General features: G+C 37.5%; 1 protein-coding gene across 2 annotated transcripts in view; it reads left to right on the top strand.

Moving 5' to 3' along the window:
- LOC106661175 overlaps window positions 1–17,155 on the top strand; it is an 80,257-nt gene that overhangs the window by 20,965 nt on the left and 42,137 nt on the right. For both annotated transcript variants that reach the window (XR_002910926.1, XM_024230248.1), the window contains exon 2: window positions 12,290–12,299. The gene's annotated coding sequence lies outside the window, so the exon portion shown is untranslated. The remainder of the gene's footprint in view (window positions 1–12,289; window positions 12,300–17,155) is intronic.

Below are 17,155 nucleotides of genomic sequence, written 5' to 3'. Positions count from 1 at the left end.
GGCCTCCCGACCTGTTGGGTAGTAAGACTTACATTAGCCTAGAGGGGTCAACACTGGATGATTCTTTGCCTTCTAGTGCTAGTTTATTTATTAGGTTTTATTTTATCGTACAATTTGTTGATTTACGACCTACTGTGGGTTAAACCTCCCGTTCTTTGTCAATTTTTATTAAAGAGGCCCTAGATGGAGAGGATTTTCAGCCTTTTCTCTTTACGAGAACGATCTCGAGGAACCAGTCGGACGAGGTGGCGTAGAAAGTGGCCCGGGTGAGTATGCAGCCGAGATTTTTAAATCGTGACAGCAACGACCTTAGACATGTCTTGCAGACCGAATTCACAACCGAAGAAATGTCCAGATATCTCTTGGGGTTCACTACGACTTTGCTGTTTTTTGTTTTTTTTGTGTGTTTTCCTTCAATGAAAAATGAGAAATAACAATAACTGGGCTGTTCGTAACCAAGGCCAGTATAGAAAAGGTCTTGGTTTGACATTTAAAAATTAGTGTTCCCTTGAATTATCTTTTCAACTAAATCGAATAATATCTGGTGATATTTCCTTCCCTAATATTTCCTTATTTTTTTATCGTCTTGAATAAATTCTCCTTGATATCATGATAACCATAAAATAAGATAATCAAACTTTATAAAGACGCGATGATAACAAATCTCCAACATTTTCTTCTGTTGGCGTTGTCTTCTTAAATTATTAATTAGTTTAATTACTTTATTATTAATTTTGTCATTTAAACTAAAATGTCTTTCTGGACATGGCCGTCCGTCGTTGGCTGTTTCTATATATCGCGGTCCGCTTTGGTCATCGGTTTGGTTAACATTTCACCATCTTTAGTGGAATTTCAGAGGTTAATCAATTAATAATGCTAAGAACTATGGCCTATAAAAATATTTCTCCATGATTTTATGTATTAATATCAAAGAATAACAGAATGAATTGTAATTTAAACTTCCATGACCTTCGTTAACCAGCCCACTGAGAAGCTAGGATAGGCGGGCCAAAATATTAAACGTTCTAAACGTCTCTTCTTGCGTACAGGTATTTAATATAAGGGTGCAGTTTGCAAATAATTGGAAAACGTTTCATCTTAATGAATGTAAATGAATGTCATTATATCTGGCGTGCTGGAGGTATTTTCTCATTTGAATGTTTCGAAGCAATTATGTTTCCTGTTTATGTAAATAAGGCGTAGTGGATTTTTCTTTTTTGTATCGATAATATCAGTCTTTTAGGTAATCTGGATTGCTACCAATAGGCCACGTTCTATTTTGCAGATTGAGCCAAGTTTCGAAATTAGTTGTCGATGTCAGATTAAGACATAAAAGAGATAGACTTAAGTAACAGTTACAACTGAAACTTATGAAGAGTATTTTCCTATCAAAAATTGGCTTTTAACTAACACAATGCTTCATTTTTGACACTGGTTGACCGCTGGTCATGAACCGTGAGAATCGCCTATTCCGGGCGTTAATGGCCAGACCTCATCCTATCCATCATGCCCGCTGAAGCTAAGATAACTGGGTCATTTCAACTGGGCTGCTAACTTTTGAGTCAATTTACTGTGAGTCATTCGCATTTATAAGATAAATATATATAATTATAAATACAGTCCTATTGACAGGAAGATCATTTCTGTTAGTCGATAGGGTACGACATAACGACGGTTTCGAGGGTGAATTTGATTTTTCTACGTTTTCCTCGTGTGATTTCAATACAAAAACCATAAAAGATCAGTTAACATATTTAAAAAAACAGGGCCTGTACATAGTAGCCACTTTGTCAAATACAATTGCAAAATCGTTTTGGTCTGTCAGGCGCGTTTCTTCTTTTCGCCATCTTCAGAGGTGTAGTTTACCTGGGTTAGGTGGCCCAACAGCTTTTGTCGCTTCGCCAAGGAAATGCGACTACCTTTACACATTTTATAATCTTATAATAAGTAATACATGTAGTTCGGAGTATGTAATATACTGCGACCTTTGAGAGCTGTTATATTCCCCATTCTGTACTTACAACACACTGGTGAGTCTTAGCTCATTAAGAAACTTGGTTAGTAGGTCCGGTATGAGTGGTTGAATTTCTTCTAGATTTACGTTGTACATCGTACATGTTTGTTTGTAGTTGTTTTGGTGTCTCCTCTGCTTCTTCTTTGAAGAATCTACACATGCATTGTTGGCTTATCTTCTTCTTCAGATGCCCATTTAGTCTGCAGTATCCGGTCAAAAATCTTGCCAGGATTCGAAGTTTTTTCCTGCTTCCTTGATACATTCTGTTCTTTCTTTCGTTCCAAAATTTACTAGAATTTTCTTGGATTGTTTATGTCCAATGAGTGAATTCTAATGTTTCCTCATTTTTATTTTGTCCTTTTGTCTAAGGTACTCATTGATAGTGTAAATTCCTATGCCACAAAAGGGCTCAGGTCATATCAGCGGTATAGTAGCCCCTTTCCTTGTAAGGGCGTCCGCGCTATCGTTATCCTCCACGTTTCATGGGTTTTGTATGCCTAATCTGTTTAGTTTAGTTTTGCGATTAAGCACCATCGTTGAGTTAATCTTAGATGATAGCTATAAGTTTTGGTACCGTGTGTTCATGTTGCGCTGAGTGCACCTCTCAATTCCATGGTCTTCAGCCTGGAAAATAGTGCTGTGTTTTCCCATGGATTCTAAGTATTCCTCGACTCCTGCTACTCTGTAATAGGTCACTCTGTGTACCAGCAGATGGTGCCGTTCTCAGCGGTTTTCCCCTCTTTCCCATTCTTTTTTTGGTACCTACTTAAATTTGTTTGGAAATTTCGGTTGAACTCAAAAATCCTGTTCATGTCGTTTCTTAGGGTCATAAGTATGACAGTCAAAGATTCAGACCAAGCGAAAATCGGCGTTTACGACTCGACATATTAGAATATGTTCCTAATTTAATTAATGATAATTACTGACCTTTGTCAATTTGCAGGAGAAAAGTGGATGGTAATGTATAATCCTCATTGCTAAGCTAGATTTGATTTATGATAATTATCGTCATAGGACGTTTCGACCTTGCAGTTTCAACCTTCTGAACGATACAAACGAGCCGTTATGTCCCCAAGGCCTACTTCACCGATCACTTTACGGTCTTATTTTATTTGAATTTTTCAAAATGATTTTTGAATAGTGTCAGATTGTGAAATTTGTTCTGAGGAGTAGGCAGACTGTTTTGGTCTGTAATATCAGATTTTTTGATAAATTTTGAAAAAGGGCCAGTTGTTAAAAATGAAAAGAAACGACATAGAACTAATAAAGAACAAATACATTGAAAATTTCTCTTAGATATTTTTTAATCTGCGTATTTGCATAAAGTGTATAAATATTATTTTTACCTTGGGTTTTACAAACAAAACTCATTCTCGCATTATTTATTTCATTTCTATTCTAAAAAATGTCTATATGGAATGCGCGTACCTGTCAGTGTATACTTAAAAAGCGGCCAGAGTCACGATAAAAACCTCACATTACCTAGAGAAAGGACAACAACTTTTCAAAATAAATAATAGATCTTTTTTTATTGAACAACAAACTGCGCGAGACGCAAGTTACGTACGTCATACAGCAAGAGTAGGTCACGTAGCCACTGTCGTTTTACACGTCGAGGGTGATAGGGACGAAAGTTGTAGGTAATTATTAAATTGGAATTTTTTTGTAGTTGGATTTTGCAATTTCTTTTATAAAGGAGACATTTTGGTCGTTTTTGATGGTACTTTTGTAAACGTGCTGAGGATTAATATTAAGATATCTGTTTGTAGGTACTGGATTTTGTGAGATTGGAAAGTTTAGTTCAACCTCATAGTTTCATGCCTTAAAGTTTTCGTTCTGAGAGTTAATTTGCCTAGTAGTCTTTTAACTAATCATTTAAGTTCAGTTGTATCCTTTTAGTCTATGACGCTCGTCTAGGATACAGCCCATGCCTGTTTCATTTTCATATTCATTTGTGTCCTTTTAAGTTTTGGGGACTCCAGGTCAGTCGATTGTCTAGGATACAGTCCAAGGTAGCGGACGTCATTTTAGGTAGAAAGAGTGATTAGTTGATAATAAATTCACATCACAAAACCCATTGTTAAATGGAATATAATCGTGTCGGTTGGAGTTAGAGAAATAGTAGTGTTGTCGTCAGCCTTAGTATATAGTGTAGTGGTGTTCCTATGGATAGGGATATCAGCAATCTTGGGTACAGTATCAGACCGAGAACGCTTTTTACAAAGGAGAGTAAGAAGATCTAAAGTAGCTGTAGGCCAGGCACTTAGGGATGAGGAAGCGTGTACAAGGTTGCCCATGAGTTTCTAAAGCAAACCATGATGCCAGACTGGATCGAAAGCTATTTCGACATCGTTTAGTTGCGTCCTTTTAAGTGTATGGAATTGCCAAGTCAGTCGACCGTCTAGGATACAGCCCATTATAGCTTATACGTTTCGGTATGAAGGGTGAGATAATATTAGATGTAGAGTAAAGCGACGGACGGTGAATGTTTTGAGTTTGATTCGCCACTTTTTTGAACCACCGGTACATATGTCTGTTTGGATAGTTCGGTGATACATAAGTATGAATCGGAGTTGGTGGGTAGCTTTACGAGTTACGGACAACATAATGGACCGATGACGCTACCCTGAGACACGCCTAAACAACAAGTGAGATGATCTCAACCACACTTTGAAGTACCAGGTAAGACTTGAGGATGAACAAGTCTGGCGGTAGACCCCCGAGCAGCATTCCTTCTTCCCAAGGGAGATGCGATGATGTACACAACACGATGTCACTATTGAACAATGACGATTCCTAAATCTAAATTGATGGTAGTGGGTTATTTTAGAAGGTTCGATTATGATATTTGCTTAAAAACGAGTTTTTCATGGATTTTACCAATAATTAATTGGTTGTGAACTGAAGAAATTAACCTTCGGGAGATGGTGTGATTTTTCGAGTTTAGGGGTGAACCGTGGTTCTTCCAGCAAGCGAGTTTCATAGTTAAGAATGTTTAGAAAAACTATGGTTTTTTGGGGGGGGAGGTGGAGTTTACGAATGATTGAAAGGGTAATTAGTTAAAATCCACGAGCTTTCTGGGAGGGTGGATATTTATGACTGAAGGACCTAATTATTTCTAATGTATTATGAACCCTCCTGTCTCGCGCGGAACTATCTCCTGGCTTCTCACATTTTGAGCCTCCTTTTATAGTTAAAGGCTATCTTGCACCTTTCCCTTTATAGTTATTTGAAACTACAGGTGATAAATTTATGTTTTTTCGATAAATGCTAGAAATTTATGAAGGGTAATCGTCAGCAGGACAAAAAGTAAGACGCGTTGGATTTTTCTCGTTTATGTGTCGGAAACACCGGTTTTACCTTATCCTGTTAAATGTGGTTCAACGGCACGGAACTTGTCAATGATCGTGTTTCCTTCGGGTCGGGAAAGTAGTCTTAGTGGAGCGATTAGCAACTGCAACAGGTTGAACAAAGGGGACGCCTATCCGCTCAATGCGTTACAACTCTTCCTGATCCACAACCGATTCTCTCACGATAAAAACAATATACATTTATATAATNTATATAATACTTCAGATTCTTCTCTCTGAATGGGGATTATGTTCTTCCATAGTTGATCCTTGTTTGTTAGCCATTTCAGACTCATAAAAGACCAGTTTTCATGGCCTCCTATTATAGTCGTAATTTCAACTTAAGTACTTGGACTTTTTATACAATATTCTTTTCTAAAACCTAACTGCAAAATTGTAACCAATTTGGTTGCTTAATTTGGAGCCGCACCGCGTGAATATCAAATTCATCGCGCGACACATAAGCTGAGTGTTACCACATGGTCTTGACGGGCTATGCCACAAACATCGGAAAATTCGTCTAAAAACAGAAGCATTTAAATATAAAAGGAGTTTTGCATATTTTGAAATGAAAAAGGAAAATTTCGTCAGTGATTGATGCAAGACGGGTACCGAAGAAAAGCCGCCAAAGAGTTTCCAGGTTTGGAACGCAACCGATTTGAAATATCCTTTTTCGTAGGTTACTATGTAAAATATATACGTTATGCATTCTTAGAGTATCTCAAACATGAAATGAACCAATATGCAACTCCATGACGCAATCTTGGCAATGCCAGAGGTGATGGAGCGTGAAGAATTGCAATAAACTGCATTCCTTGCTTTACCAGGGGAATTTGTCCATGATCAGTGGAAAATTTTTTAAAACTGAAACTCATGAAGTCTGATACTAGACTTTTTAGCAATAGATTTCATTTTATTACTATCATCTTTTGCAAAATAAATTAGTTACACTTTCAGATTTTAAACTTTAAGCACATTTTTTTTCACACGGTCACAGCCAATACTGGCACTCAGCGTGAGGGATTAAGGGCAAGGAGATCTCGAGGCCATTGATTTATCAGAGGAATTTTGGCAGGAAAGTTTTGATGCGCTGGATGTTGGATGGCTTGGCACAACCCCACAGTTCCACTCCGTATGACCAAAGTGGTCGCAGTTTAGTCATACGGTTTGTTTCGTGTTGGCGGTCAAGACGGATTTTGGTCCTAGAAGTCCAAGAATTATATTGTCTTGTTGTTGGGGTTCCATGTCTGTTGTCCAGGTATACCCTAAGAATAAGACTTTAATATCGCTATCTCTTTGTTGTTGATGTACAGAAGAGGGCACGTTTAACGTAAACATTGAGTTCATTTTTCGTCATGTCTTGTCCTAAACTTTTTTCACGAGCCTTCGATAAGCACAAGCTGTTCTTGGATGTTGGAAGTAGCTTGGATAGAGATAAAGAATGGGACCAAGAATGATCCCGTGTGGGACGCCGGCTTCTATATGACTTATGAGAAATCGTTGCCCCACGTCACTCTGAAGCTGTGGCGTGTTAGACTTAATAAATCGGTCTGTGACGAAAACCCGATGTTGGTAAATACTATTTTAAATTTGTAACACAAGATTCCTCCAAATTCTCCAAATAATTGAGAATTCATAAACAATAAACTAGAGCTAAGTGATTATTAGCTATTGTTTTAATAGAAACAGCCTTATAATTAAGCTATTCGTACTTCCCACGATTATCAAAATTAATAGAGTACCGCAACGTTATAGGAAAAAAGTTCCCATGCCATAACTTATAAAAAAAAGGGTCAAAAAATTCTAGAAACAATGATTAATCTGTTCTCTTAATTATTTTTAACAACTGGCTGTTGATGACTAAATTGTGTACATAGGCGTGGAAAGAATGGAAAGAAAAATTGAACCAAATGTAATTCATAACATTGAACATTACCAGGCTCACATGCAGTAAGAATTCCGCCATGCTGGAGGTTGTGCAGAACAATTTTCTGAGGTTTGTAACAGACTCGGAATTGCTCAATGCGTCATCTTGATGGGCTGATGGTGCTGGAATACATCAGAAATGCCTCCAGTACATTTTTAAAAAGAAGAAAATTTGTCCTCTTAAAGAACTACTTGATTGGGAATCTGACTTTTCGAAAAAAGCAATTATTTATTTTTCATTCATCAAGAAAGATTCTCTATGGTCATCCTCCTATCGACATCAAAAAATGTCTACTGACTTAGGTGGACAGATTTGTTCGACAGTCGTGTCACCTTTAAAAAATCCAAGAGTGTTGGTCCTGGGTACTGGGAACAGGTCTGCCGTTAAGTTTAAATACTAATTAATTTTATAGAACCATGTGTTCCATGATTTTATCGCGTTTATATTGAATGTCGTTTCCTGTTCGGACTGAAAATTTTTATATTCTTCACAATCTTGATCTTCCACAGGTTTTTATTTTCTTTTGAAAGCTTTCGTACTAACACTCGGCCCCTCCTAGGTCTTTTGTCCTCTAGGAGGTGTCTTCCTGGATCTCCCATAAAAGGACAAAAGACTGAGGAGGGACCGAGTGTTGGTCCGAAAGAACACCACTACTTCATGGCTAAATATATAATAATAAAACTTTAACTACCAATGAGAAAGCAGGACATTTTTCAGGGATAGGGATAAATGAGGCGACCTAAGACCTTTCAAACCTCGACCTGAGTAAATCTATTGTGTTCCTCTATTTTTTAACCCACTGGCCAGGCCTCTTCAGGTTGTTAGTCCTCCATAGCCTTGCCAGCGGCTAGGCAGAATCTTGCTTGCGTGTTTTCCTCTCCTAGTTACAGAAATCTACACCTACATAGACCCTCACAAAAATCTCCTCTTCTTCTTCTTGGCAGTATCTGCACAGCATTTCTTCTGTCAGTACGCCGGTACATGTGCCTTCTTCGGCGTCAGTGCCCTGTCAGGATTCATTCCAACCGGAATCCTGTTACCTTCCACTAATTACTTTGAAAGTTTTGTCGATGGCCTTCTATGAATCTCTTAGCGTGTCTCATGCTGCTCCACCAAGGTTTGTACTCATTAACGATCCAATTTTTGATTCATCCTTTTTTGTCGTAAAGTGATAGGCCACAGTAGGTTTGGGGAATTGGAAAATTCATATTAGCTCCTTTTTTGGCCAACGTATGAACTTTCTCATTATCGTACATATGAACTTTGATTCATTTATAATTTTAAGCATTCACTGATCGATTTTCTTTCGCCAGAAGCGAGCTTGGGTAGGGCAGCCGTTATAGAAAGTAGAACACTTAGAATCCTGCTCGTCGTTCTGGTGTGGCTTAATCTTACACCTTATCCGCTGTATCTACAAAGTCACATAGTAACATCAACACGACTCGACGGGCCACGGCATATTTTGGTTACGCACCATAATGAAATCCAGGAGGCTGTAACCTAATACGGTGTAACTCTATTGTATTTATTCAATGGACAATTATCTCAAAGGACGGTATTTCTTCCCAAAGGAGGGTTTAAAGTGAATATATGCTAATATCTAACTTCATTTAGTTACATGGTGTGAAAGGTTTTATTTTCCGACAAGAAAGAAAATAGGACGATCGAAGGCTTTTTTCCAACAATTATAAATTTCCTTTCTTTCATCTAGGCGCTCGTAAGTTGGAAGATGACGCTTTTCATGCGCTTCGGATTACTTTCTCTTTATAGCTTAATCCGGCAGAGCGGTGAATCGGCTCCCAGTCGATAGGAAATTTAACGGTCCGTCGGACACTCACGGAATTCGCCGTTTCCTCGTCCGGAACGACGAAGGATGCGAAGAGCGAGGCGTGGCGGACCCAACCGCGTTTCGGAGGAAGAGCCATCGGCTCTTACGAAATATTTAAGGATCCCAGTGCACGCTCGGCGAGAGTCTCGATGGATGGCATTTGAGAGCAATCTTGTGAGCGGTGCGCATTCACGAACAAATCTCGTAACCTTTACACTTTTTATCCGCCCAATTAACGTCCGCGAAAGGGTAAGCATGAAATCGTAAACTGATAAATTCGGACATGCAAACATTATAGAATTTAGCACGGTTCGCTTAAAGATAAAACGTTCATTTTTTCGTCATAGAGAAAAGACACACGCTTAACCCTTTCAGGACGGTAGGCCAGCTCTCTTCGTCCCCCAAGTGAGATACTGAGAACGTAATAGCGCGCTCTACTCTCTTCACTTTTATATTAAGGTTCATAGAAGCAATGTGCTGTTTAAGTTATTAATTTAGTGCTGGCGAGAATGGGAAATTTAGAAAACATAACACCGTTGGTTACCGTTTTAAGCAACACTGCTTCTTTGAATTGCAGTCTAAAATTGAAGAGACAAAAGCGCGATATCACGCTCGTAATACTTGAGTAGAATTAGGGGTGAGTTGATGGCAGGTTGTCACTACCTCACTAATGGAAGCGATAGCATGCACTGTCCCGAAAGGGTTAAATTTGGTTCAGTCTGAACCCGCCCCTGAGCCCCCATTGGATATCGTTCTACTTATCGAACTTGTATCAGATCTGGGTCATATCGTCCAGACATTCCGACGCATAACACTGAAACTGTGGTAGCGACGGTGCAATGGGATAGACAAAACGAAATAATTAGTAATGTTTATGCCGGAGTAGGCAGTGTATTGTAAGGATGCGCCCTTGTTGCCAGGTCCTGAACCCTGGGATGCCCCGGTGAAAGTTTTGATTACAAGCGATTTGGGAAAGATCACGATCCCATATAAAATCAGTTACGCGCGTTGTTTCTAATATTACTACGTAACTGTTGAATAGTGCATGTTCGCTTCAGCGGCCTTTTGGGCTTTTCTCACGGCAATTAATAACTCGGAAAAAAGCAAAGGTCGATTCGTTATTGCCTGTCAAGGTTTATCCTTCGGATCCTGTACCGTTTTACCATTGTATTTTCCAATGGGTTACCGGTTTTGTACAATGTACTTTTTGAACTAAAGTGTTCTGCTTGAGCACCGTCCAAACAAGTCAGATTTTTTTCCAAGGCCATTCTCGTAGAAATAGGCGGAACAAACGGATAACGTAGAGGTTTTATCACCCACTTTTCTTTATCCTTTGTTGCCCCTGTCTACTCACTAATTAAACCAGGTTCGCCATAACACATGGAATTTATATTTGTAAAGAAAAGTTTGTTCTCATTACTGGTTATTTTTAAATATAGCGAACAAAACCTAGGCAATTATCAAATACTTGAGAAAGCACGGTGAACGACTAAAAACCGACAGTGTACAGCACACTATGTTTGTACAATGCTATATCTATCCAATCCATTTATCATCATTACTGGCTCATCATTGTTTGGAATAGCTAATATGCTAGTTTTGTAAGTTGTTATTTATTTAATTTTGTAATTAAACATTGTGGCAAATTGGCCTAAGTTTGGCGGGTCTCAGGTATGTACCACTGAGAACCCGCTAAAATTCGCTCTAATAAATACTAGAAACTTTCATACTATATGTACAATTCAAAATTTTGCGAGGCGCCGGGGTTTTAGGCCGGTGTCTCGCTCACATTACTCAAAATATATACATAAACTAACCTAGGCTGGTGGGTCCGTGAAGTATTCTGTATTCCACCTACACATAAAAATAATACGATATATACAGATAAAATTTTGAGGAATTGCTGCGGTATTTGATATTATGCCAGGTCTTTTCACTCTAAGTTCAATTTTACCGTAAAAAAATCCAAATTTGATGAATCTTTGGCGTACTCTACATAAATGTGTTTATTCAGGACGATAAAATATCTCACCTGGTTTGGTGGGTTTATGGGGTACATTCTATGCTGCCACAAACCCGCTAAAGTTGATAATTGAACAACGTGGTTATTTAGAAGTTAGAATAATTTTAAATAAGAAAGGACTAAGAAGTGAGCCGTGAGGAGCTCCAGAGAGGACGGCATTTTTTGGAGATTTAAAATGATAACTCAACATCTTGGCTTCTGCTATTATAAAAAGACGGCCGACGGAGAGTTTAAACAAGGATGGACTAAGAAGTGAGCCCTGAGGATCTTCAGACGATACGGAATATTTTTTGTTATTTAAAATGATAATTGAAAATCTTGGGTTTTACTATAACAAAAATTCAGACAAGAGAACAGTTTAAACAAGAAAGGACTAAGAAGTTAGCCTTGAGGAACTTCAGACGGAACGGAATATTTTTTGGAACTTTAAGATGATAATTGAATATCTTGGCCTCTAATATAACAAAAATACCGTCGAGAGAAGAGTTTAAATAAGAAAGGACTAAGAAGTGACCCTTGAGGAATTCCAGACGATATGGAATATTTTTTGGGAATTTAAAATGATAATTGAATATCTTGGCTTCTAATACAACAAAAAAACGGTCGAGAGAACAGTTTAAAGGAGAAAGAACTAAGAAGTGAGCCTTGAGGAACTCCAGACGGTACGGAATATTTTTTGAAGATTTAAAATGATAATTGAACATCTCGGCTATAACCATAAAACCAATTACGTAGAAACTAATATTATAAAATATGATGAACATAAAGTTGATCAATGGGCAGACTTGTATTCATCAAAGCGCAACCGTATTGCTAAAACGGGCGATCTATATCGCGGATAAAACCAATACTTCCTGAGAAAATATCACTTTTTACATATTAAGAAAGATTCTGAATATTGGGACAACGATTGTTCAATTGTTTGACCCATATAATACGCATACCACCATACAAATGGAGTATGGTGTAAGTTCCTCTTTGATGAAACAATGCAAATCTGTTTGTTTTTTCTTGACTCTTTGTCTACTTATTTATACTTACACCCAAAGTTTTTCAGCTCTTTATTACAGTTGTTTATATAATTATTTATAAACTTAATATTTTAATTTAATTAATCTTAATTAAAAAATTCTAATTTCTGTTGCAGGTCCGAAGAGGTATTGATTATTTGAGCAGTGAGTCCTTTGTTTTATGATTACTTTTGGAAAACGAAATTCACGAAGTCCATTACTTTAATGGAAAACACGACATCGAAAATCTATGCTTCACGCATAGCACGATGCCCATTGTTTTCTTTATACCGACTGGAATTGCAGTTTTATAAATTTTTATAAACTTTTTTCGGATAAATTAAGAGGAAATATTAAAATTTTATCTCTTATTAGCTTAGCGAAATTTATTTCGACTGGCATTTTGGAAAAAATTCAGAGAAGTTAACAATTTTGGATTATAATTTTAAGTATGGTTGATATGAAAAATTACAAAAGAGCTGGACTCGAACACATGACCTCCGGAGTATAGAATCACGAGACCTGCTCGTAATATTAATTTTTTTATATAAACCACAGTTTATATAAAAACGATAAAACAATTTAAGTAATTACTTTAGTCAACTAGGATCTAACTAAAACATTTGGATTAATTTTTAGATTATTTTTTTTTTTTTTTTGCTCCTTTGTTCTTTTATAATAACATATTTTAAAATGAAGGCGGACTTTTTCGGGAAAACCTCGTCTCAAAATCGACAAAAAATAATGGGAATTATTCGTTCTCCAACATTCCGCGTGTATTTACGGCATGGCCGTCCTTGAGGTGCAAACAAATCTACGCCGATCGCCTCCTTTCCGAAGGAGAGAGACAACCGGCGAGACGGCATTCCAGCACCTACCCGCCAATCTTTGGATTCTAAATTAAACTTTACTGTTATAAAAAATAAAAATAAAAAATCCAAGAGCCTTTTCTCCCTCATTTTTGGCCTTTGATAACACGGATTCCGAAGCACGAAATATTAAATTACCAGGAAATCAGCTCATAATACTGCTTGTTAATCAAGAGATTTCATTGCCGATTCCAATTAGCGTTAAATCTAAAAAAACCATAAATGTTTTTGGGAATTTTTCCAAATAAGCCGAAAGCAATTTTTTTTGTTTAGAACACTATTAACAGTGTACTATAAATCTCGAATAAAACTAAAAATAATAAGATAATTCATGAAAACTACACCATTTCATATAAAGAAATGTCTCGACTACATTTTGAAAAGATCTCGTCGTATCTCCAACTATATCATTATTCATCGGCCAGACGCAGGGGACACCTGCTAGATCTCCTGAAGAAGGACCATTGAGTCCGAAACGTTCTAAATTCTGAGGAAGACCTCATTCATTCATATCAAATTTGATCAATGGTTAAAAAATAAGAAAGTCAAAAGGAAAAAAACTTTCTTCTTATGATTTGTTGTGCACTTCTTGGTCTATTATTTTTATGTATCATCAGACCTTTCATCGACCCCACGGTCGTGGGTTCGATTCCCACCATCACCCTTGAAATTTTTGACCTCGCCCTCATAAAATTCATTACCATTTCAAAATACGTGTTGATGCTTGAATAATATGGTATATATATATATAAATATATTACCACTTTTCAAGTATTTGGATATGCTAATGGATTTTTGAGGGTGGGGTCAAAAATTTCAAGGGCGACGGTGGAATCGAACCCACGACCGCGGGGTCTACAAGCCATATATATTCTATTTATATACATTGTAATTGCTTAAACAAAACTCTCATTCTGCATCCTTATTGAAGAATCTACAGTTAAAACTTTAAGGTTTGGTTTATGGTTTCAGCGAATGATAAGTCGATCATCTTAAGAAGACTTTCCGGCTTTATGGAGCCGGAAGAAAGCCGGGGGAATCCCAATAACTCGATTGGCCAATGAGCAATGGGATCGTCCGATAATGCGGTCACGTCTCTACCAAGCTCGGTCCCATCCTGTGCTGACTCCTGACAAAACTTGCTTTCTAAGACGAAAGGTCGGTCGGCACCGACAACCGGCTTTAAAGGCGGTTGAATCGTCGAACGGAAATGGGCAAAAATCGAGCGATTTCGGCCTTGTGGATTGAGGGTTTTGAATTCGATGCGAGAAGGCGCCGATGACCTCAGAGTCCCAAGTTGAATAATTTATTTCTCATTTCGAGTCTAACGTCGTCCCAAGGGAGGATCACCTGTCGGACTTTAAATGCTCCTCGGCGGAAGTATGAACTTCGAAATTCCCCTGAACAAAATTGGTCCGTTCCAAGTGGAAGAAATTGGCCTTCAAGCTAGTTTGGCTTGTTAGTCGCCCTTGGTGCACCCACTGAAATTCATGTCAAAATTAATCGATAAAATGAGGATGCAATTTTATAACAAAATACACGATTGTAATGGTAATACTAAGTACTGCTACTCAAGTATCGACTTCCCAACGCACCCTCTCGCACGCGGTCAAAAAAGTCTTGAGGACTTCGGTCCTGAGGACAAGGTCCACAGAGTATAACCGGGTCACACCTAGTCCTAGAGTGAAGGATGGACAACCCAGCGCAGTTTGATCAAGACCAGTCAAATTTGTACCTTTGTGAACGAAGTTCCTTCAAATTATTTACCTTTTGCCCGAAGACCCTAACCAATAACACTTAGGCCGGTTATCCTCTTGTTTTTCTTGTTGTTAATAAAGAGCTTGGAAAAAATAGAAACAGCTTGATTAATTATTACAATATTATTAGATCTCAAAGGGCGAAGTTTAATAAATAATCAGGCGGTGAAAATAACAGCCGAAATAAACATTAACTGATGATTAATTGTTTTTTATTCTGGAAGATCTTCACGTCCTTTGTCCTCGTTACATAACCTCGGGAACCTTGGTCGTTGCTATGGCCAGTGATCATCCTGAATGGCCTGAGAGTCCGGCATGCTTTGTAACTGTCTATTCATTCATTTGTGTTTGTTTTAGGCTCAATCGACTTTTAAGCTTCTTGAATATATTTACAAAGGTGAAACCTTTTTTCGAATGGATATTAATCATTTTGCCCATTCTCGAAAAACCGATGAAAATAATTAAAGAAAAAAATTAGCCAGAGTAAATTAATACAAAATGAGTTCTCTGGTCTTTAGAGATTGTACCTTAACCTACGTCGATTTACAAAAAAAAATCTTGAGGCTAACGATGTGGAAATCTTTACTGTCTTTGAACGAATTCACAGACGAACATTTCTCGGTTAAACAATTATTTAACTTTAATTACCGAAGAGGGACGGTCGAACAAACATTATTTAAATATATTTCTCATAATCGAATATGGCATTACGCAACAACATGAATTAATTACATATTGCTCTTATTCATTTAAGATGCCTACACATCGAGCTTGACCCGTTGGTAATTTTTGAAATTTATTCATACTGCACCTTCGGCGAGATTGAACACCTTGGAAGACGGCTTTGTCTAAAGATACTTTAGAATAAAATCTCCAGAGATTTTGTCAGCCATTGGTTCTGGAGTCCAGCAGAGCCAACACCAGTTATCCCATGTTCTAAATAAATACGCGAGTTATGATTCGGAATCTTGTCTTTCTCGATGGTGTGCCTTAGCCAATACGGCAAGAACCTTTGTCTGGTTCTAAATCTTTATAAAGATTTTATTAGCTTTGAGAGAATAATTTTTGGCTTTATTTTTATATTACTTTATATTATTTACCATAGCAAGTCATACAGGATTTAACGTCCGTCTACCTAATTATTGCTCGTACGTGTCCAGTCAATAAGATTGTTTTCGTATTTCCTGTATTATTTACACAAATACAGAGAAACCTCTTGCTAAGGGTCATGGTGTCGCTACTTTGTCTTCTATCTGGAGGTATTCTCTAAAGATATTTTATCAGGTGATAACACACAGCAGTCTGTATATGTGCAGATACTTCATGTGCGGTGTAGAATTGGATTATAATTTCTATCCTAGCGTTTTGTTAAGCTTTAAGAATCAACTCCTTTTCTTTCTTTTAAAGTCAATTTTTGGCGATGGGAGCCATATTGACAAAAAATTAAAAGTTAAACTGGAACCATAAAAACAAATACAATTGCATCTATAGCGGTCCTATATACGTAGGTGGGACACCTGTCCCCGAAACATGGGAATCTACTATGAGTGAACTTCGAATTCATTGGTTTACCCTAGAAAAACGAAACCCGGAAGAAATATGAAGTCGACGAAGCGAATATATGCAATAACAGTAATTTTCCGGCAGGTATAAACCATAAAATATGGTAGGTTTGAATCTTGCTGGATAAGCTACAAACGTAAAGACTGATGAACTGCTCGACTTAGAAATTCAAAATTAAAACTTAAACCCTTTAAAACAGGGATTCGGTCAAACTGGACAATATTTCTTCTTTGTTCGTTTTTTTTCTTCCTATTTTCAACTTATTCGGTCGCCCTGTTGTACCAGTCGGAATTTATTCGAGATAAAACCTAGACGTCACCAGCCGCTATCCTGTTTTTTCTTTTACCTTTTCGGACACGTAATAAAGGCCCTTTATCAAGGCGGGAAGAACTTTAAGCGAGCTGACAATGAGATTATCTCCTTTCTTGATTTAACTGAACATGGAGAGAGGCCGTGTTGTAATTTTTATACATACACTCACACACACACTCTCTCTGTCTCTATTTCTGTCTCTCTCTCTCTCTCTCTCTCTCTCTCTCTCTCTCTCTCTCTCTCTCTCTTTTTTTTTCAGTTTCACTCTTTCTTTCTTGAGTTCTCTCTGATTTTCCTTTTTAACGTCTTTGTCATTGAATTTTTTAGTGTGGGCGAAGAAATGGATACTGCTTACCCCTAATCTAAGTAATCTAAGTCCACAATCAAAGTGCCAGGGCACATTGCCGACAATTTCAAGTTCAAATGTTCGCCTGATAATATTTTATCCCCTATTTATTTTATTATTATTTATTTTATTTTTTATATTTTTTATTAATATTTA

Source organism: Cimex lectularius, unplaced genomic scaffold (genome assembly GCF_000648675.2).
Source record: "Cimex lectularius strain Harlan isolate CLEC.00 unplaced genomic scaffold, Clec_2.1 scaffold60, whole genome shotgun sequence".
Taxonomy (NCBI): domain Eukaryota; kingdom Metazoa; phylum Arthropoda; class Insecta; order Hemiptera; family Cimicidae; genus Cimex; species Cimex lectularius.
Note: the sequence above shows the minus strand (reverse complement) of the source record. Positions and strands in the feature narration are given on the sequence as shown.